Consider the following 23,853-nt stretch of genomic DNA (forward strand, 5'->3'; position numbering starts at 1 on the left):
TTATCCATGCGTTTTTTCAAAGTCCTGCAGCCTTTGTAATTTTTTCTGTCCGAAAAACGCATAACAGATTCCTGCATAAACAGAACATAAGGGATGACATAAAATTTACATTGATGTTGATGGGATTTTAAGTTATACATTAAAACTCCATTGTTTACTTTTTTTAACGGAGGGAAGGAACGGTAGTGTAAAATGAACCTTACAAGCATATTAAAAAAAAAAAAGTATATGTAAAGTTACTGTTAAAAATCAGACTCATTTTTTTTGGCGGGGGTCATGGGCTATCATTGTGTCATTGTTGGGTTGCACATCCCCAGGACCCTCAACACTGAGCAGTTAGTGATCCATCATCCATCTTGGTCCCATTGTGTGTGTGAGAAGGCCCCAAAAGTAAAATTCGATACTTAGTAGTGGATTGTAAAATTGGCAGTTTGGGGCATAGAAGCCTTCCAGGGGGCCCATGGCCACCCAAAACATCTATCGACTTGTATACTCAGAAGGACCTTCACCCATAAAATACTTATACATCAGTTCCTGCTCTCAAAACACATGAAGGTCCTCCAAAGGTCCTCACACCGCAGATTGAAAGCAGCAGAAGGGGCACATCCTCTATTCCCCAAGAAGCTTGATCCTTATACCATATGTATTAAGTGACTCCAGACTTGTAGGGACTATAATATTCATATAGCCCAGGGCCCACGGAAGTATTAATTCTCCCCAGTCAATATTGATTTACTATCTTATGGAATCATCATTTTATGATATTTATTTTGAATTTATGGCGTCTTCGCCCAAACTGCACTGTTTTATCTATATAAGTTATCTATATATACTCTTCAGCTTTACTTTATGTCACTAGGCTTGGAGAATAGCAGATGACTATGCTCCAAGTTGTCCCCTACTTCCTGCGCTCCCTGTTGCTAGGCAATATTCCATACTTTATGGCATTATAGGTAAAAGCACTCGTCTGTCACCTCGTTTCACAACTGGATAACAATATATAATAATACAGCTGTCAAATATTAATCAGGTCAGTAATAAAGTATCACATTAATAATCATTGTACGTGCGTGGGCAAGGAAATATGAATGTTCCCTGACTGCTGGATGCCATAGGGGGCTGTAGGATGTAAGAAGCCGCTCTAGCGTGATACGTGGCGGGGTATATAGCGAGGCAATCAAACTATACATCTTAACTTGTCTAAAGAAAAGCCTACTGGCACATAAACTACAGGCACTCGACTTACAGACAACCCCTAGTTAAAGACAGATCCCTCTGCCCACTGTGACCTCTGGTGAAGCTCTCTGGATGTTACTATAGTCCCAGGCTGTAATGATCAGCTGTAAGGTGTCTGTAATGAAGCTTTATTGATAATCCTTGGTCCCATTACAGCAAAAAATGTTTAAACTCCAATTGTCACTGGGGCAAAAAAAAAATCTTTGTCTGGAGCTACAATTATAAAATATACAGTTTCGACTTACATACAAATTCGACTTAAGAACAAACCTATGGAACCTATCTTGTATGTAACCCGGGGACTGCCTGTACTAGGAAAAAATTTCCATGTGGCCCATAGAAACTAAAATGACTTCAGGCCTCATGTAAAAGGGGCTTTCAAATATTATCACTTATCCCCTGTCTAAGGGATCAGGAATACACATCTAATCACTAATCACATCTAGTCTCCTGTATTGTCCAATATTCAACATAATTGACCACTTCTACCTTTACTTTTCTGTTGTAGAAGATATCCCTGGGAAGTCCCACAGAAGCGTATGGAGAGCAGGTCAAGTATTCATACCAGAACTCCTCCAATGCCATAACCTCAGGGCATACCGGTATGTTGCGATGGATTAATATTGATGATACAACCTCATGAGAGGCCATAAATAGTTAACTGTTATAATCAGGTTGTGACATGGAAATAGAATATGCAGACAGAAGTATTTCCATGACAAGTCTATGATCAACTATTTATGGTCTTACTCCATGTTCATGACTCAATTTTAAAGCTTACAACAGCTTCCAGTCCTGTTCACGGCACTGACAGCACCAAACCACTAAAAGTTGTAGAGCAAATTTCTTCTGCCGAACAGTAGTCGGTGACTGGAAGCTGTGGATCCTATTATTAGCAGGGATGTTGCACTGCCACAACAAGGTTGTAGGGTCAACTATTTCTGGGTTCATGCTCTGCCGAACACCTAATCAGCGCAACACTTGCCCAATGTGCAACTATTGATGATCTGACTCTGTGTCCACGACTCCATGTTGTGCCTCAAAGCTGTTGGTTCTGTTCATGGCAGGGATGTGACCCAGCCACAACATGGTTGTAGATCCAATTACTTTTGGCTCCATGTTCTGCAGAACAGCTAATCGGTGCATCATTTCCCGCACACGCAACTATTGATGGTCTGAATCCATGTCTATGACTCCATGTGTTGAGTGGAAGCTGTGGGTCCGATTTAGGGCAGAGATGTCACCCAGGCACAACATGGTTGTAAAGCCAACTACTTCTGGCTACATGCCCATGCTGAAGAGCTCTAAAACCTACAATGCGTCAGTTTTTCCATGTGCAATTATTGATGGTCTGACTCCATGTTCATGACTTTATGTTGTGACCAGAAGCTGTGGGTCCTGTTCACGGCAGAAATGTCGCCTAGCCACAACATGGTTGCAGAGCCAACTACTTCTCCATGCCCTTCTTCAAAGCCTAACTGTGTGCCGCTTCCTCCCAACTTATCTGGAGGATAATTTAGATAGAGACCCTCACAGCTCCCCTCAACCATGTTGCTTTGATAGGGTGCCAACTCCGATAAGACTGATCCCTATCAATGGCTTCCATGTCTTAGAGTATTCTGGAGACTCATCCTTAGCGGTAAACACTACTCTTTCACCATTTCTGATGAAGGTCAAGTTGACTGAAACACCACCCATCACTGTTGGATTGTTATGAAAGCATATAAACGAGATTGAGCACTGGATCCTTGCTTTATGTCCTGAGGAAAGACCATCAATAGTCATTTATACCCAGCACCTTTCAAATATTTAATTTGATGTCCTAGCTCACTGGTGGCGAACCTTTGGCACGGGTGCCAGAGGTGGCACTCAGAGCCCTTTCTGTGGGCACTCAGGCCTTCACCCCAGGATAGAGTTTACCAAACAGGACCAAATCCATCAACTCTTCCTGCTGTCCCAGGCAACTTGGAGATAAGCTATAATGAAAGTATGAATTTGCCCTCCTTCTTTCAACTGTATTTGTGGCCTCAGGCGGCCGATACAATTGAAAGAAGTGGAAGAACAGGTAGCAGTAAGTTACTGCTTAAAACGCCACGTTGGCACTTAACAGTAAATAAATGGATTTTGGTTGTAGTTCGGGCACTCTGTCTCTAAAAGGTTCACCATCACTGTCCTAGCTCAGTGTCAGAAGACTGAAGACCATCGGGCTGAGAGGACTCAAGGCCACCAGCTCCTCTCCTTGCTTTTCCATTGCTCTTACTATATTGTAGTAAAGGATGACTGATCATGTCTAACAGAGATGGAAAACACCTTACTCTGCGAACAACATAAAAGCTACATTACCATCCTCTTTTTTTTTTATAGCATTTGCATTTGATCGGTGTCAAGAGGAGGCTCTGCTACAAGAATATTCCCTTGCACAGACCTTTATATAGCTTTGCATACAGATGGTTTTTCTCCAGATACAACATGCCTTTGCACAGTTGTATAAAAATAACACGATGTGACATATGATGGTGTTTTTTACCCTTCATATTCTTCTTCCAAAAATCCTTCCCCGGTGCCTCCCTCCCCTCGTAGAGAGCAATAGATCTATCCACTATAGGTTTAAAGGAAATAATAATGGAGATTAATGTTACTGCTTTGCCTTTTTTTTCCCCCCTCCATGGTTCTGTAGGCGGCCTCATCCAATTAATTGCTTCTTCTCCTTCAGTCACATGTTCTCCTCCAACTACAGATGCTATTGACTGTTTGTGCCTAATTGTAAGTAATGTTGATTTTAATTAGACATATGCCGTCAGAGCCATACCTATGCAGGAAAGTTCTCTCTTCTAAGTATCATTATCTCTTAATTATGTAAGGCCAGCATCTGGATGAGTGACAGGATGAATCCGTAGGAATTTTTTATGTCCCTATATGTCACGGAGATCATAAGACACGGGGAACGCGCGCCCCGTACGCCATTTTAACACCGCCGTCCACCAATTAATTACTAGAAATTAGCAGGGTGATATTGCTCTCTATTATGTGCATTCTGCATTATGTGTTTTATTAATTTATTGAAGTCATTAAAGGTATGATAAGTAATTTCTAGACGGAGTTGTAATGGTTTGTTGCTGTTGTCCAAGAGACCTTGAGGCCAATGTGGTGGCGAGATAATAGAATAAGTTTGTGCTGCCTTATAGATGGCCTTTTCCTTTTTTTTCTCAGTGGTTGCAAATTTTTGATGGTTATTTTTATAGAATTTATCCTTTTTTTCGCTCTGAAAAAGGATTATTAAACGGGTTGGTTACATTATCTCTTGTTTTTTGTAATGTGTGTATAAGTGTGGGAGGGGCAGGATATTACAGTATTTTTCGGACTATAAGGCGCACCAGATTATAAGGTGCACCATCAATAAATGCCTGTTAAAACGTTCTAGGTTCATATATAAGGTGCACCTGATTATAAGGATGGATGACCAGCAGGTGGCAGACCTGTGCACAGTTCAAGGCAGCTGTTGTCTGTAAGTACGGTTCATATATAAGGCGCACCGGACTATAAGGCGCACCTTTGATTTCTGAGAAAATCAAAGGATTTTTTGTGCGCCTTATAGTCCAAAAAATATGTTAGGCAATTTACCAATTTACAACTATTAAAAGTTTTGCTCTGCTTTCTTGATATGTGAAGTGAAGCCTCCTGTCTTTTACCTCCATAAAATGGGTGCAGATGATGTGATCTCTATCTGTTCATAAACAATTGGCCTGTCAGGATCTTATGATACTATTTATGAATAGAAGATCAAGGTCCTGGCAGGGTGATTGCTCATGAAGAGATCACATGACCCTCCATCTGCGGCCATTTTATGGACAGGAATATCTGACTGATGAGGTAAAAGACAGGAGGCTTCACTTTACATATCAAGAAAGCGAAGCAGAACTATTAATAGATGTATTTTGGTAAATTGCCTAATATCCTGCCCCTCACATTTACACACATTACAAAAAAACATGAGGTAAAGCGGCCAACCCCTTTAATCCATTTTTCTTAATGGTTCTTTACCATCTAAAATATAGTGATGATGGGGCCCCACTTTGGCTGTGTCACAAAGTCATCTCAATTCTGTGCTCTGGAGGGCTACAACACTTTAGAAACCACACATTGCCATAGCATGACCTTCCAGTGATGGCCAATGGCAACAATGTTTGGAATTCAGCAGATTGTCGGCTGTTCTAAGAAGACGCTATCAAGATATTCGTCAGTATTCGTTGATTTGCTCTATAGTATTCTGAATGGGATCTGGTTTTAGGCTTCTCTGTTTGAAAACCACGCCCAGAGCTGCCTTTGATTGACGGATGCCTTTCTAGATCTTTACCTTGGGGAAAGGTGAGTGTAAGTTTGAGTATAATTTGTTAGTAGCTGTGGCTTGAGTGATGGACAGCTGAACCAGTCATCTGCTGGGGGTGACATCCATTACTCCCTTTATATTCTTCCCAGTTCCATCAGAGGATGCTGATTAATTCTCAGTCTTCTTTGCTTGCTATATTGTGTATGATACTTATTGTTATATCAATTCTGGTTTCTGATTTTGCTCTCTCATTCCTATAATATGTTCTGTAATTGCAATTTTGTGTCTTATTAACTATCTCCATTTTGATGCAGAACTCTGAACTTGCTTTTGTGTTATTTGTTTGTGAGTCTTGTTTAGTGTTAACACTTTGGTGTAGGGATGAACCGTCTTCCTTGTTGTTCTGTATCATATGTATTCCAATGGCAAGCAGGCAAGCAGGCTGGGCATTTGGGGAGTTGAAGTGTAGGTCTCTCTGTCATTCTTCTATCCAACTCCCAACTTTATACCAGATTTGATATTTTATTACATTATTATAATTTATTTAATACATTAATTTATTAAAATTTAATTGTGAACACAGTCTTTTACATTTGGCACAAAAAAAGTCAGCCATTTATAAGTGCCCCATTAAGGGAGGATTCACTCATGGTTTTAGAAGAACAAATCCATAATAAATGGTCAGACAAGCTAGGGAATAGGTAACCCTGAAAAGAAGAAGCAGATTCAAATTTGGTCACAACCCACATAGAGATAAACTTTCGACAGGTGCTACAATAAGGAAAAGTTTGTATAGTATTTTCAATACATTGAGGATCAGAATAATATTTGTTGGAACAGTGCCTTTTATTTACACAGAACCGGTACCGCAAAGGGGGCAAAATACACCTTCAAAATTAGCATGAAAAAAGAATCTAAACAAATGGTAACATAGTGTAGCTCTGTACACTACCTTCCCCCGCAGGTCATGTGATCACATTACATTATGACATGACAGATGATGTCACAGATCCTGTAGCCTCAAGGTAGTAATATTCTCTTGGAGGTGACATGACCTGTATGACATCACTTCAGCTCCTGTAGGGCAAAGCAGTTTGCTTAATACACACTTTTCATTGTGTTTTTGCAACAAAAACAGCAATGGGGGGCAGCACTGCTCCAAGATGCCACCCCCTGTCATCTAGAAGGGGCGCCACCTGAGGCAACTTACCCAAGGTTGGCAGGGCCCAAATGAAGCACTGTTAGGTGACGCGGTAGGGTTTGGACACCAACCACAGCAGTTACCATCAGGTGTCAGATGTATTACACAGCATGGAGAGGGCTAGGTCGATCTGTGATCCCTTTCCATGCTTCCCATTAGCATTTTTTAGTATTTTTGGAAGAAAGCAAAAATATTTAAAAATATGTAAGAATATAAATGCATCTGCTGAGCCACCATATGTTTTTAATTATACTCTACTCTATTTGTTGATGAATGTTATGAGCAAGTTCAATATATAATAAATTATTTATATATTTAGAACCAGAAACTCTTTTCTGCCAATTTCACCCCTAGGCTAATGGTAAAGACATTTCATACATATTTCCAAAATATTTGATAAACCGCCTTAAAGCTTGCCAAAAACGTAGGAAACAAAAAAAAATGCAGTTGACAAATTTAGTGATTGTTTGTTGGTCTACTGAACCAGAGAATTGGAGATTAATGTGATTAAAGAGGACCAGTCATCCCTCCAGACATTTAAATACTTTAAAATACTCCGGATTATTTTCTCTTTTAAATGTCTAAGAAAGGTGCTCCCGAATTGTAATTTTAGGAGATATACAATTTTTTGTTAAAGTAGAGAGATGAGGAGAGCTGCCAGTTCCCTTTCAAAAGGACTTGTCAGGTCAATTTGGGATCCTAAACCTTATGTGGTTTAGTGTCCCAAATCGGCCTTTTTGAAGACTATACGACAAGAAAAAATGTAAAAAATAAATTTTTATACTTACCAAGATGTGAGTCCAATGAGGCACATCGGTAGATTCTGTGCCGGTGCTTCTTTTCGCAATCATGCAAGTGAAGCCGAGGTAATGCCAGGAGCTACGCCGCCTGCGCATGAAGCCAGGATGTAATACAGTTGCCGGAACACGCATGCGCCGAGGGAACAAGGTAAGTATTAAAGTTTTTTTTTTAACTGCAGCTCAAAAATACTACAGGGTGACTTGAGACACAAAATCACTGGTCTGTAAGGACCTGTGGGTGGTTAAGTGTCCTAAATCACCATGTCAGGTTCCCTTTAAATCTTTATTACCCTTTCCTGTAAGAATCAGAACAGAAGCGAGTTTTTTAGGTTGTCTTTCTGCCCTGGGGACTTGTGGGGAATTAAGTGGGTAGTAAATGGTAAGTTTCTCTAGTTGCAACACAAATAAAGAATTTCAGCTTTAACTCTCCCCTGATTTCATGTTGGGGTTGATGTATGTACCTGAAGAAGGAGATGCTTCATCTCCAATATGTATTACGTACACAATATAAACCCTATATAAGAGTCCCGACCATCGTCACGTTCTCCATAGCGTGGCCAACACAGACATCATGATTGTTTCTTTGTATATGATTAAATGTTGTGATGGGGGCATGCGCAATATCTAAGGTCATGTGTCCAGACCCTTCATACATCAATAGCAGATACATTACACTGAACTTGTGTTAAGCAAACCAAGTGTATCTGAACCAAGCATGCTCCATGTTTGATCATTACCAGCACTCGTAGTGATGAGCAGGACCCGTTCGGCCGAACCTCGAACCTGAAAATCCATCGGTAACACCTAGCACCGATCATGGTTGTCAACCCTTTAAATGCTGCCAGCAATGCCGGTGGTGCCATTTTCCCTAGGAACCCCACTCACTGTGACGTCAGCATTGATCCCGGGTGTTACCAATGGGGGTGAGCCTGAATGCCTTATCCGAAGTCCTGCTAAAGTCTGACAATGTTCAGCATGGACCAAAACACTGTGTTTCGGGTCTGCCTATCCCTACTTGTATCTAAAGACACCTGTATCACTTTACACATAAGGGATCATGGGTTGTAGAATGGATGGGATCTTAGAACAAGCTATAAAAACCAAGATTGTTGGACCAACCACCCCAAAAGATGCTGTGTTAGGTGGATTATAAAGAGAGGGTGGCAGCTCACCAGCATACCACCACTAACATCACCTGGGTTTCAAGCAACGTGTCGGTCTACATGCATTTGTTCCATGTTATTTGCTACTAACGCAACGTTTTAGATACTTTTTAATCAAAATCAGAAGACGTCTCTTGAGCTGGATCTATTGGTTTTACATGTTGGGGCACATTTACTTACCTGGTTCCTGCACGATCCCAAGGTATATCGTGCACCCGATTTCCTGCATGTGTCGCTTCCCCGCTGACGTCACCGGAGTTCACCTTCTTCTTCCAGGTGCATGCAAGTGCATGTCTTGCGACACAAATAGCTTTGTTAAATCCTGCACGTAGTCCGAATCCGTCGGATCGTCCGACGGCCCGCCCCCCCGGTGCGTGAAAGCTGGCGCCGATGCGCCAAAATCCGGTCGCGTGGGCCAAAAACCCATTCTAAATGCTCCGCACATTGAAAATCGTCGCGGACCGCGAACCCTTAGTAAATGAGCCCCATTGTGTCTGACAATATGAGTTAACTTTTCTTTTTTAAGGAACCTTCCCTCTTATGTTCACTTTTTGTCCAGGAACCCAAAACTCCCATTATAACTTAGATGGGAGCTCTGTAGTATTCTATTGCAATGGTACTTTGGCAATGGAAGGTAAATTGGTAAATTAAAAACTTCCTTCTTCTTGCTGGTCGAGATGATTGAGCCTCTTTTGGTCTTTGGTGACAGCCCCTTTAATCTTATCCATGTAATCTCTTGATTCCAACATCACACGTGACACTATGCCACTTTTGCTTTCTATATATTATGTTCTCATCCTCCATTTAGGTCTGTAATCCCCAGCTCTAAGCCACTTTTTGTAGAAAATTTCCTACTTTTAAGGCAGTTTATGGAAACCTCCCCAGAGGGTAATTAATCCCTGGCTGTTGGACAAAGGCAGCGCCTTCCATTCAGAGCTAAGGTTAGAGCTCAGGTAGTTCCAATGAATTTTTCAGTTTAGAGGGGTTTTTTTTTTTGCTGAATTTTATACTATTAATTGCCAATTTGCATATGTGTGCAGCTGCTGTTTTGGCTCCTATCTGAATCCGATAAGCTTGCTGGAGGTAACACAGAGCACTTGGCAGCTTTCCTATTTGAAAAGCAAGCCTTCCCTAACTACAGAACAGCTGATAAACCCTGATGGCGTGAATTACAATTACACTACTTTTCACACTAAATCTGGGTGATAGCTACTTGGAAAGAAGTTTCATCATCTCTTACCACAAACTGGAAAAAGAATTACATGGTCATGCTGTGCTTTTAAAGGCAGGTTGATTCACTTTTGTCTATTTAACACCTAAGTCTATAATGTCCATAGGCATCCGCAGATCAAAATTCAATGTAATGAAATCTATGTTTGGATTGGAAAAAATTTTTTTTTTTTTCTCCTCTCTCTTAATCTACCTCAAATTACATTTATTAACGAGAAGCAAAGGAAGTGTTAAAGTTGTCAGACACCTCACTTATTAAATAATTTGTGAGTATTTTCAGTTTTCATAAAAAGAGTCACAGGGTTTCCTTTTTTTAATTAGTAATCAAAAACATTCGCTAATGCAAGATATATCCATGGATGAGACAGCAAAAGAAACCTTATTACTGGAGTAAGATTCCCCCGAATCCTGTTTACAATAATAGGTTCTCAAACATATTGCTTCTGAGATTGGCTGGAACTGCCGGCTGGAAAATGAAGACTCATTAGCCAAATAACAGAAATATGATATACACTACATGTTTTCATCTGATGAGGAGATAGAAATGAATTATACAGGATAGAAAGAAAGGCTTTGAGAGATATTAGGAAGATTTCAAAGAAATCGAGATTTGATGAAGAAGATAGACAGATATTAAATCAGATATTAGATAGGATAAAAAAATAATAATTAAAAATTGTAGCATTCTAGATTTTATTAATGAAAGGGAAATCACGAATATAAGACAGAAAGAACTAAATAAGAAATATTAAAATTAACCTTATTTATAAGGGAATGATTAAATATATAATAAAAAAATATATATAATAAAAAAATAAATATATAGAAGCTTGGGATGGATAGATAGATGATAGTTAGATGACTGATAGATAGATAGATACTAGAGATAGATAGATAGATAGATAGATAGATAGATAGATAGATAGATAGATAGATAGATAATAGAGATAGATAGAGATAGATAGATATGAGATAGAGAGGTAGATAGATAGATAGATAGATAGATGATAGATGATTGATAGATAGATAGATAGATAGATAGAGATAGATAGATAGATATGAGATAGAGAGGTAGATAGATAGATAGATAGATAGATATGAGATAGATAGATAGATAGATAGATAGATAGATAGATAGATAGATAGATAGATAGATAGATAGATAGATATGAGATATAGATAGATAGATAGATAGATAGATAGATAGATAGATAGATAGATAGATAATAGAGATAGATAGATAGATAGATATGAGATATAGATAGATAGATAATAGAGATAGATAGATAGATAGATAGATAGATTCATAATAGAGATAGATAGATAGATAGATAGATAGATAGATAGATAGATAGTCCATGGCAGCTCTGTGTAACCAATGAGGCTGGGTGCAGGTCCGTAAGTTTTCAGGCATAAACCTCTTCATATAAAAATTAGGAAAAACAGGGAAAAAAAATTCAAGATGGTGACGTTTCGGTGTAGCACACGGAGGAAGGTGTGCTGCATTAAAATGATGCCAACTTGTAATTATTTTGTCACCTGAATTTTCACTTAAATCTGGGAGTGCTGCCTGTTTTTCCTAATTTTTTAGATAGATACGCACAGAAAAAAATAGCAGCTGCTGTTTTTTTCTGTGCGTATTTTGGAGGTATTTTCCGTTTCTAGATTGGCCTTGGATTGGTGTGCACCCACCCATGTTGGGGTTTGTAACTGTGCTGCTTGGAACTTTTCTTATGTAGATAGATAGAGATAGACAGAAATAAATGATAAGGCAGCTGTGAATTATGATAGAAAGAACGGTAGATAGATATTGTGGATACATACACACATATGTATACAGTATATGGAAAATATTAACCAAAAGATATATACTTAATAGATTGATGATGTATATAGATAGACATGAAAGGGTTAACTTATTAGAAGTGAAGTATGATTGATAGATGCTATTAATAATATGGATACTGTAATCATTTTAGATATATGGAAAATATAAGCTAGTTTTATATATGTGTATATATATATATATATATATATATATATATATATATATATAATTTTCCATATATATATGATAGATAGATAAATAGATTAATACATAGACGTGAAGTATTAGAGATAGATAGGCAGATATGTGATAAATAGACATAAGGAAGATGGTTACTGTTAATAATTATTAGATATATACAAAAATTGGGCTAGCTTTATATGATTGATGGATAGATGATATATAGAGATAGATAGGCGGCTTCCATTTCTTTGGATAACATTAAAGACTCCTGGCCAAGGACTCTACAGTATAGCACCCTCCTATATGTGCAACGCTGTACTGCTATGGACTTTAGTATTTTCTAGATAGCTTGATTGATTGATAGGTAGATAGTATAAAAACCAAGCAGCACTGCAAAATAAATAAAAAAATAAATAAATAAAAGTCCAGTTGCATTTTATTCCATGTCCTGGGTATCATCGCAGGGTATGCAATAAAATGCCACCAAAGTTTTGTCATCTATTTTGCAGTGCTATTTACTTTTAGTTCTTTTATAACATGAAGGGTCAATTTTTTGTCCAGTTCCGTGTGAGTGTCCACCCAGACATATTTGTCATCCTTGTTGTGCTGCTCAATATTCTCCTTTTGTGGATAAATCCAGAGCCACATAATGAGAGATGCCCAAGTGGTGGTGGATAATCACATTGGACCAGGCAATAGTTAATCGTAAAAAAAAGGCAGCATTTATTTGCGTTTTGTAAACATGAGATAATTGTGATTTATGTAATATCGTAACATTGTCTAAAAGAAAATAATGGTAACGGTCACTTTTTTAGTTTGTAGCTGTATAAGAAATGTTACATTTTTCTTAATGATCACATGAACTGTGAATTGTTCATAGATTATTCATATTCACATGAAATATACCTTTGTGTTTCTAGTTTATATTTGTTTTAGGATTTCATATGAAACTCTACGAGACTTAATGGGACACGAATCCTCTAGTCTGTATTCTGAGGCTAGAATGATGTGTTAATAGGAATAGTGTCCAGAATTCTAGAACTATCTCAACCTTCATGTTATATATGTAAATATATGATAATCGAGGTGTATTTTTCTGGCAACATTTGGCATATTTTACATAGATGTCCTTCAGGATTATGTTTCCGAAGCTTTACCTTTGCCTTTAGGTGCCTTTACCCCCTAGGGTACATATACTGTATGGAGCCATATGACCTGGGTCAAGTGATCATTGACACTTCATTAAAGAGGGATTTGTTTCATCATAACTTCTGCTTTGAGGTTGAATGTAGGTGGTCCAGATTGTCATATGACAAGCAATCCATTGAAATACATTTCCAGCCCAATAATAAAATTACTGTTGCTTACCTGTTGTCTACTACTGCTAATAGGGAACATGGAGATAAATAGTTGTGTTAATTCCAGATCCACGCCATCGATACTAGATTAACTGCATGTTCTTCATCCAGCCTTGAGAAGCTTCTGCAATTCATGGCCAACCATGCATAGACTAGGTCCACCAGGCCTAGTTCTGGTCCACCAAGGCCAGCTCTAACATAAACATCCACCAGGAGCAGCTATTACATTGAGATCTATCAATAAAAATCTACCAGGGCTGGCTCTTAGATAGAAGTCCACCTGGACCAGCTTTTACATAGACATCCACCAGTACAAGCTCTTACATAGAGGTTAACCATGGCCAATTTTAACATAGTCCACCAGGGTTAGCTCTTACATAGAGGTCAACCATGACCACCTTTAAAATAGTCCACCAGGGCTAGCTCTTACATAGTGGTCCACCATGACCAACTTTAACATAGTCTACCAGGGCTAGCTCTTACATAGTGGTCCACCATGACCAACTTTAACATAGTCTACCAGGGCTAGCTCTTACATAGCGGTCCACCATGACCAACTTTAACATAGTCCACCAGGGCTAGCTCTTACATAGAGGTCCACCTTGACCAACTTTAACATAGTCCACCAGGGCTAGCTCTTACATAGAGGTTAACCATGGCCAATTTTAACATAGTCCACCAGGGTTAGCTCTTACATAGAGGTCAACCATGACCACCTTTAAAATAGTCCACCAGGGCTAGCTCTTACATAGTGGTCCACCATGACCAACTTTAACATAGTCTACCAGGGCTAGCTCTTACATAGTGGTCCACCATGACCAACTTTAACATAGTCTACCAGGGCTAGCTCTTACATAGCGGTCCACCATGACCAACTTTAACATAGTCCACCAGGGCTAGCTCTTACATAGAGGTCCACCTTGACCAACTTTAACATAGTCCACCAGGGCTAGCTCTTACCTAGAAGTTCTCCAGGTCCAGCTCTAAAATGTAGGTCCGCCACGGCCAACTCTTACAGCTTAAGGCAATAGGGCACCTCATTAGTAGTGTAGATTTAAGCTCCACCATGTAGCCTTCATCCAGTAGTGTATTCTCCAATGATCTTAATTTTGATTCCGTGGTTGCTTTTCACCTTTTTCCCTTGGGAAACATCAAGGTGGCTTAGTGATTTTTTTTTGTTGTTGTAAAGAAACCACCTAGTTAAGTGGCACTAATAATGATAATAATAATAATAAGTCGAGATTCAAATATTCAATGTCCCCCTACAACATATAATTTTGGGAAAAATCTAATAAATTTTTAAACAAATTAAAATAATAAAACATGAACATTTTTATATTTAAAATGTATTGACAAGCAACATCTTTCAAGTACAATATATTATTTCATGAGATGAAACAACATTGAAAACAAATCTAAAGAGTATAAATAGGTCACCGAGTTCCGAGATCATAAACTATCATTTCAAATATTCTGCAAAATGTTATATATTTTATAGTGTATAATTTTTTTTATGTTTTCTAAATATTCACTTCTCATCATAGAAAAATAAAGTATTTGTTTGGTTTTTATTTTGATGTATTTTTGAAGCGACATAAATGTAATTTGTTAGACTGACCTAATTTACGGAATGAGGAATAGATTTCCTTTTTTTTCCCACTCGCGCTGCAGTCGGCTTGTTTATTAGATGTCCTACCTCCCACACAATAAGCACCAACTAGCCAGTGAATGACCCCCTGCTGGGCTGCATTTGGTGGAAAGAAAATCCTCACTGCTTTATTGGATCTCAGGGGACTTGAAGAACAGAACGAGATATTGAGAAAAATAATCATGCTTTAACAAGGTAATGATGGAAGGTTAAGACTTCAAGGCTCAGTGATGTGTTGTCAATTATCACAGCATCCTATTTCATCAATGATTGGGAAAATAGAACTATGCCCTGTTCCTGATTTAATTTTCAGGTTGTATATAATATTTACAGCGAATTTCATTATGTTAGCAATTTGTGTACAGGATGTTTTACATATTTTTATATTGGCTAGAATCTAAGCTATGGAAAAATCTTAAGGTTCTTCAAGTCTAGACCAAGATGTTGGCTAATTTTTTGTCGGGTCAAAGGGTCCAGATATGTTTGTAGTACCTTTATATACCTTTTTATAGGTTTGTTATGCTTTATTATTCACAAGTGTTTGGCTAATGAGCGCCAAAGCGGTAGAATGCAGATTCACCAGCAGTCAGAGGACCATCTATAAGTAATGCTAAATTCTTAGGTCTCATGTATGTATATGGGTACCAAGCATATGGACATAATTCTACACCTATAGCACAGTATTATATTGTACATATCAATTTATACGGAATCTGAGAAAACAATGTAGCTCCATATTCCCTTATATAAATTACCAAGCATGGCTGAACGCTTTGAAGTCAATCAGAATATTTTAGGAAAGGGCTTCATAAAATTTCAAGACAGTTGACGTGAAACAGGTTACAGGCAGTCCCCGGGTTATGTACAAGATCAGTTCGGTAGGCTTGTTCTTAAGTTGAATTTGTATGTAAGTCGAACCGGTATATTTTTATCATTGTAACCGCAGCCAATTTTTTTTTGGTCTTTGTGAAAACTGGATTTTAAAAATGTCATTAGAACCCAGATGAACAATAAAGTTTAATTGCAGACACCATTAATAATTATTATAGTTCTAAGGCTAAAGTACAGTAAATTACCAACATCCAGAGGTCCGTTTGTAACTAGGGGTCGTCTATAAGTCTGGTGTTCTTAAGTAGGCGACCGTCTGTATAATCTGTTATTATTTTTAGTTTGTTTTATTAATTTTTGTTTGTTTTCGAATGTGTATGTACATGTTTGCATCTATATGTATATAGATATGTATATATTATATGATTATGTATATTTTTATTATTTAACTGTATGTCATTTTTTTTCCAGCGTGCTCTTTGGGTGGTTGTGGATTTGTTTGTACAGCGACTAATTTTTCTGCAATTTTTGTACTATCTGTTTTGTATTGGAAAAAAAAATCTATAAATAAAGTGTAAAAAAAAAAAAAGTTACCAAGAAGCGGAGGGACACAATAGGAAGGCATATTGGATGCATATGGAATAATAATAGCAACTTCTCTAGTGCAGATTTGCAGAAGATATAAATAAGCATTTGATTTACATAGTTTTTTTTTATTTTAAATTTTTTTAAAAAAAATCAATGCCACCGCTGTTTTGTAACACTGTATAACATTGTTTATATTTTCTATATTGTATAGCTTGCGATAATTAAAAGAATACAATTACACTTTGCATCCTTCCCTTTGTGGATAAATATTAAAGATTTATCCCTATTATACTTCTTATACTGTGGGATTATCCATCTACAGGCAGTCCCCGGGTTACTTCCAAGATAGGGTCTGTAGGTTTGTTCTTAAGTTGAATTTGTATGTAAGTCGGAACTCTATATTTTATCATTGTAATCCCAGCCAGAACGTTTTTGGTCTCTGTGACAATTGGATTTTAAAAATGTTGGGTTGTCATAAGAACCAGGATGTAGCCTAAGGCTAAAGTACAATAAATTACCAATATCCAGTGGTCCGTTTGTAACTAGGGGTCGTATGTAAGTCGAGTGTTCTTAAGTAGGGGACCGCCTGTATTTATATATCCATTTTTTTCTCAGTTTGTAAATAACATTTATTATTTTTGCTTTTTTGTATTTTAAAACTTTATTTTTAATAATTTTCAGACTGTAATTTTACAGGCGTGGTCATAGGACAACCCTTGGGACCTATGCAAGGCCCAGGTCTATCTTTATATAAAAACAAACCTTAATAACAGAGATGCTGTAGAACACAGGGAACCCTATGGATACACAAATGGGATCAGATCAGATCAGAAGCCTGGATGAAGAAATGTTGTGCTCTTATAACTAACATCCATTGCTAGATGTCCAGTATGAGTTCATTTAATTTGAGAACATTATGACAGAATTAAATCCAAAAATGTGCATGGTTCTGGAATAAAAATTATATTTTAAAAAATTCAGTTAATTTTTAATATGATATAAAGTTTTTTTTTTAAATTTGGTTATTTTTTAAAAAATTGAATTCTGTAACTTCTACAGTCTATGGGATATACCGTATTTTCCGGAATATAAGGCCCATGGATTATAAGTCACGGCATCAATAAATGCCTGCTAAAACATCCAGGTTCATATATAAGGCGCACCGTATTATAAGGTGTACCTGATTATAAGGATGAATGACCAGAAGGTGGCAGACCTGTGCACAGTTCAAGGCAGCTGTTGTCTGTAAGTACGGTTCATATATAAGGCGCACTGGACTATAAGGCGCATCTTTGATTTATGAGAAAATCTAAGTATTTTTTGTGCCCCTAGTAGTCCAAAAAATATGGTATTTATGAAGAACCTGTCATCAAGCACAAAATGCTGACTAACACACCTCCCGTAATTGCTGCTGTGCCCAAATATCATTTTTTAATCCATCTACCTACTGAAAAGGTGCGTCTTCTAGGATATTATATATGAATATGAATCTCCTAATAGCCAAAGGGGTGGTGACCTTTTTATCTTTCCTTGGGTTGCGTTTATGTTGTTTTCTACTTAAAATAATAGTAAGATTCATACTCACATATAAACTTGCTGGAGCTTTATTTTTTGATCGGGTTGACAGACGATATGAGCGAACCATCAGAGATTTGATTCGAAGAAGCTTCGCTGAATTTTGCAAAAGATTTGGTTTGGGTGCGGTCCCTTTTCCCGCAGCTGGGCTAATTGGAGCACGGACCCTCTCCAATCAGCGTTATAGGTGGACCCTAGTGTATAGTCTTGGCTCTCGTTGGCACTCCCATTGCAAAAAGAAGGGAAAAAATACTGGCAGAAAGCAAAAAGTATATTCTATTAAAAACATCCAAAATTTATTGCCAAAGCATATCAAAAAATTGTGTAAAATGGGCACATAAAATAACGCGTTTCAGACTTTATAGCCTTACTCATACCTCAAAACCAAACAAATGTGTCAGGGTAATATATTGCTCCCACGGAAGTGACCAAACAGAAACTCCTCCTACCAAACCTGATGAGATGACGATGAGCATGGAAAGGTATGTAGGGTAAAACAGTGTATGTCAATATACAGATGATGTCAATATACATGAGAAAAGTTATCCCTGTAATTGAGACTTTTTGGATGATGAGTATCTAAGCTAAGTATCTAGAAAGCTTCACGCAAGTGAAGTTTCGTCTTTCTGTCCACTCTCGTAGTTCCAATGGCCCTGAGAACGTTAACAGATCCATTATGGGAATATCTAAACTCTTTCGAGAGACAAGATACAGATTTCCCCACTTGGGGGATGAGTCAGAGGGTTATCCCCCAAGTGTGTTCACCAATCCTGATTTTAAGTGTACGTATGGTCCAACCCACATATTGAAGTTTGCATTTGTCACTCTCCACCAAAAAAAATATTAAGGGAAAATGACAATTCATGTAATGGGCAATAGTAATAGTAGCTTTGGTAGAAAAGGAATGAAAAATAGTAGCCTTATGTCATGACACAGATGTTATCTCATACCCCCCAGCAATAACTGTCTTCATTAGTTAGCCATGTAGAATTATTGTCAAAATTGACAGATATTTTGGGATATTTTCCTAGAGTAGTAACTGTAGTGGAGACACAATTTATGTCTTCCTGTATGTATTAACGTAAACTCCCATAGAGTTGAATGGAGATTAGGCACTCATGCGCGGCACTCTCTCCACTCAGCCCCGCTGCAGGAAGTGGGTTAGCATACCGCCGAGATAGGTGCGAGCCTATCCCAGAAGTGGGACCCCCATCCAGGCCAGGTTTCAGTAGGCTCCTGGGCAAAAGAGGCTCAGTAGGCCCTTTGCAATGAATTCAAGTCCAGGCATTAAAAATTTAGTAACTGAAATGGTCTCCTGTTCCCTAAAATATTCCCTATTTTATCAAACCAAACAGCTCCCTCATGGTTATTTTACATAAAGCCCCCTCATCCACTTTGGATTCATTAGATACAGCTCCATGGATTCCTTATATACAGCCTTATGTGGGACCCCCCAGCAGCTCTGGGCCCCAACACTTGCCCGGGTATGCCCAGCTCTGGCGCCTGCCCTGCCCTTATCTGTCACCTACTAATGGCATATCCTGTGGATATCTCATGAACAGTTAAGAGGCAAAAGGAAGCAGGAATTGGCACAAAGACTCGGAAAGTTTCAGAGTAGAAGCGCCGGATCAGTGAGTATCATTTTTCCAAAAATTACAATATCCTCATGTCTGTAAAAAAATAAATCATCAGATAAAATAAAGAGCAATGATGAGCTTGGTGGTCTGTAAGGTTCTACGAGGCTGATAAATATGTAAGATAAATGTTACACAATGAAGTCCTGTCTCTTAGCAGCAACACGCATCATTCTGTGCCGCCGATACAGGCCCCCCCCCCTCTTTCCCACACAACACCCATAATAGCTATTTAGTTCTGTAATGGCTCGTCAGTAAAATAGCAGAGCATTCCCCCAGAACATCAGAACAATTATACACAATAATCACTTTTTGTTTGCTGTCAACAAAATTTTATTAGATTTGTAATAAATTACCCTCATTAAAAATAGCCAAAAATAGTGCTACATGCAAAGATGAACAAAAACAGCACATTTAGCTTTAATGTGAATAGTATTGTCAGTAACTTTATTTGCAATTAAATTAGCACTTTTTTTTTTTACAGGTGTCAGCGGTGGAGGCCAACCAATAGGACGGATAGATTCTACACGAGTCCTACAAAAAATGATAATTCAGACAAAAATAAAACAATATTCTTCATAGCACTGGTTTAATTATCTTTTTCCTTACAGTAAATCTACCATCAGAATCCATTATGATGAACCAGGGGCGAATCAACTTTTAAAATTATGCTAATGAGCCAGAAAGGCTCTGTCACTGATGTGTATGGGTAGATTACTTAAAGGGGTATCCCAGGAATAAGCATGATTCTTATACAAATGGGTCATTAAAATATAAGCTAATACATAATTAGTTTTTTTAAAATTTTGTTCCCCTTAGCAGAAATATGGTGTGGACATACACTACAATGGAGAATTAACATGCTACTGGCCCTTTAATCAGTCTGTTGATTTTTTACAAATCATTACTATGGTAACAGAAGAGGACAGGCTGTTACATCATCACTGGGAGCAGAGCATAATAAGGAGGAGGAGTTACTGACAATTAAAGGATCATGGGACTTGTAGTTTCCAGTGGCAGCCATCTTGATGATAACTCTGCCTACTTTAGAGAGGCCATACAATTTTGTGAATTATAAAATCAAACTATTAAAGCTCCATTTTGTGACTAATGACATTGAGTTTTGTTATATTCATTTATTTATATTCTTGGAATACCCCTTTAATTTGGCCCCCAGGGCAGAAAATTCTTTGCAATAGGCAGCTGTCTACATTGGACCCTCTAGAGCCTTGAGTTTTGGCTGCTGCCAGCATAGACCAAAGATCATTGGTGAGCACGTAAGACAAGTACTCACTACTCCCGGTATCTCCTGCTCTGGCTTCTGGAGGTGGCTGTATGCGTCTGTGTCAAGACCCAAGGCAGTGCAACACCTGGAACTAGGTCCTCTCTTAGGGGTCTCCAGTGTTAGTGTTTTCTCTGGGGTCTGTATTAGTTTTTGTACAGATACAGTATTTGATTTTTGGGGTGGCATGGTGTGCTCTACTGTGCTTTTTGGCAAATCTAGGATGTTTGTTACTTGTGCGGCCTCTTGCAGTTGCGCAGTGTAACAATGTAACCCTTGACCAATGAAGGTTGTGCACCCCACTGTAGACTATGGGTTCCCCAGGTTTCTACACCTATGTATATTAGCAAATAAAGTAGAGCAGCATGCTGTGTTATTATGTCTGACATCTTTAGTTAAATCCACAACAGAAGTTTCAATAGATGCCAGAAATCCCTAAGATCGGAGCTACACGGATCAAAAACACAATGGCCCTCAATTATAAAAGTGTTTGCACCAAAATCCTCTCACAACCGACCTCAATGTGCCCCCAGAAACAATGGGGCTCATTTACTAAGGGCTCCGCGGTTGCATTTTCAGACTTTTTCCATTTTGCGGCGAATTCCGCCGGGATTTTGGTGCACCTGGTCAGATTTCAGCGCAATCGCGCCGGCTTTCACACGACAGAAATGGGGGGGGGCGTGTCCGTCGGAAAACCCGACGGATTTGGAAGAAGCACGGAATTTAAAAAACAAAGTGTGTTGCAAAATCAAGCACTCACATGCACCGGGGAGAAGATGGCGAACTCCGGCGCAGCAGAGACACCTGCAGGAAGTTGGACTCACGAGCTCGCCGGAAGACCTGAATCCTCATCGGAGAACGCGCCGCTGGACAGGACCGGGTAAGTAAATCTGCCCAATTGTGATGTGTTTGGAATAAATCCACTTGTTTTTTTCATTCACTATTTGTAGTGCACCTTTTAATGTATAAATATATAAATATACCTATATATATATAGAATAATTCAAAATATATAGCCCATTGCATTTAAATACCTAGAAATATTATATACAATCTCACCCTTACACAGTACCCCCTAATTCATTTATATACAGTGGGTCACTTATTAACTAATTTCTATACTGTTCCCCTAATTATTTGGTTAGTATACAGCCCCCAGCAGCCAGGCAAACGGTCTATATTATAGTCCGCCATTGGACACACTGCAAAAAATAACTGGTTCCAGCAATATCTCTGGTACACATTCCATTGCCAAAACAATAAAATATAGATCCAGTGAACACCTGAAGCAGCTTTTTGCTAAAGACCACAGTGAGCTACTGCCATGTTTTATGTTTAGTGGCTATTAATTAGTGCACTTGGCCCCATCAAGAAGCTGTCACATAATACACATAGTAAACACTGGCGGCTAAATATAGAACTGGAAGCTTCTGTATTAATTACCATTGTTCTGCCTGATGTGCAGTGACCAGATACACTGTAAGTGCAGGTACATTGCATGTTTCTTAAAGGAGAATCCCACTTTATAAGGTAAATAATGTATTTATTGGAAAACAATGCTAATTGGTAAGAAATGATTTCTCACCGTCTATAAAGTAGTCTAAATGTATTTTATAATTGTAGTAACTTTTCATACTTAGGTCAACGATACTGTTGCTACTGCTTGACCTTTACCATCTTAATGTCGGCTCTTCATCGTAAGACCGAATTCACATCTGCATTCGTAAGTTTCCATTCCTCTATCCAAAAAATTGCAATGAAGCTGATTTCTTATTTTTCCGTACATTAAAGTCCATGGGGAACAGCAGGTGAACGGAAGAATTTTGGGGGCACAGGAAATTGTGGTTGGAAATTCCTACCCAATCTGGATTCAACGGGTGATTCAAGTAATTGTGATAATTTATGAACAAAAAATTGCTCAGTTTTCTAAGTCCCAATGAATAACAAAAGGGTTTGTCCTTGAACGGATCTTTTGTGCATCCAGACCTCAGCTTCAGATTTCTGATCCTAATGTAAAATGATGTCTTGGATTTTCCATAAGCAAGTCAATTTCGCACATTTACTTACCTGGTCCTGTCGCGATCCCCGATCCGGAATGTCCAACAATCATGGATTGTGCCGCTATTCACTACGAGCATGCGCCCGATATCCTACTTGTGTCGCTTCCCTGCTCAGGTCCGCCGGAGTTCACCTTCTTCTTCCCAGTGCATGTAAGTGCATTGGTTGCAACACAATTTAAATGTTAAATCCCGCGCTTAGTCCGAATCAGTCGGATCGTCCAATTTGTGTCACATGAAATCCGGCACCAATGCGCCAAAATCCGATTGATCGCGTGTGGCAAAATCCCCTGCTAAACGAAAATCAACGGAATACCCCACGAGAGTGCGGTCCGCAGACCCTTAGTAAATGAGCCCCAATGTGTTGTACAATGTGATAATTAGAGAGAAACATTGGCTGTATTCACGGTGGAGACTTATACATCACAATTCTCTCTATTCTCTATCTCTGTTTTCTCCAAAACAATAGATTCATCCAAAATGTTAATAAAAAAAACATAAACTGAACATACCATCAAAGGCAAAAGACTGGAAGTCGGATTCATTACAACTATCCCAAAGGCGTGACATTTATTTTACACCATTAAAAGCCCAATGTAGAAAAAACAAGACGGATTCACTCATAGCCTGACACAGATATTAATGAAAGGAGATGATTTATGACAACACTGGCTAGCAGGATATGGCAACTTTTTTTGCAGTACATCAAGGCCAATTCTTTGCCTGTGAACACTGGAAAGCAAAGGTAATCTACCGGGGGCAAATTTCCATGTTGTGTCTGTGTCTCTAGTGAAGGTAATAAAAAATAATCTTCCCACAGATATATTCTGTGAATACAGAAAGTTTGTTTACAGCTTATTATTCTTATTTTTATTTTATCAACATTGTAGGCTCATATTGAAAATACAAAAACTA

General features: G+C 38.4%; 1 long non-coding RNA gene across 1 annotated transcript; it reads left to right on the plus strand.

The window, feature by feature from the left end:
- The first annotated feature begins 942 nt into the window (after positions 1-942).
- On the plus strand, positions 943-15,163 carry LOC140075278 (uncharacterized). The gene is made up of 3 exons (XR_011849382.1): positions 943-1,030; positions 1,745-1,838; positions 14,998-15,163. It is a non-coding gene; the product is annotated as an uncharacterized lncRNA (long non-coding RNA).
- Positions 15,164-23,853: the final 8,690 nt, after the last annotated feature.

The sequence above is a fragment of the Engystomops pustulosus genome, chromosome 8 (genome assembly GCF_040894005.1).
Source record: "Engystomops pustulosus chromosome 8, aEngPut4.maternal, whole genome shotgun sequence".
NCBI lineage: Eukaryota > Metazoa > Chordata > Amphibia > Anura > Leptodactylidae > Engystomops > Engystomops pustulosus.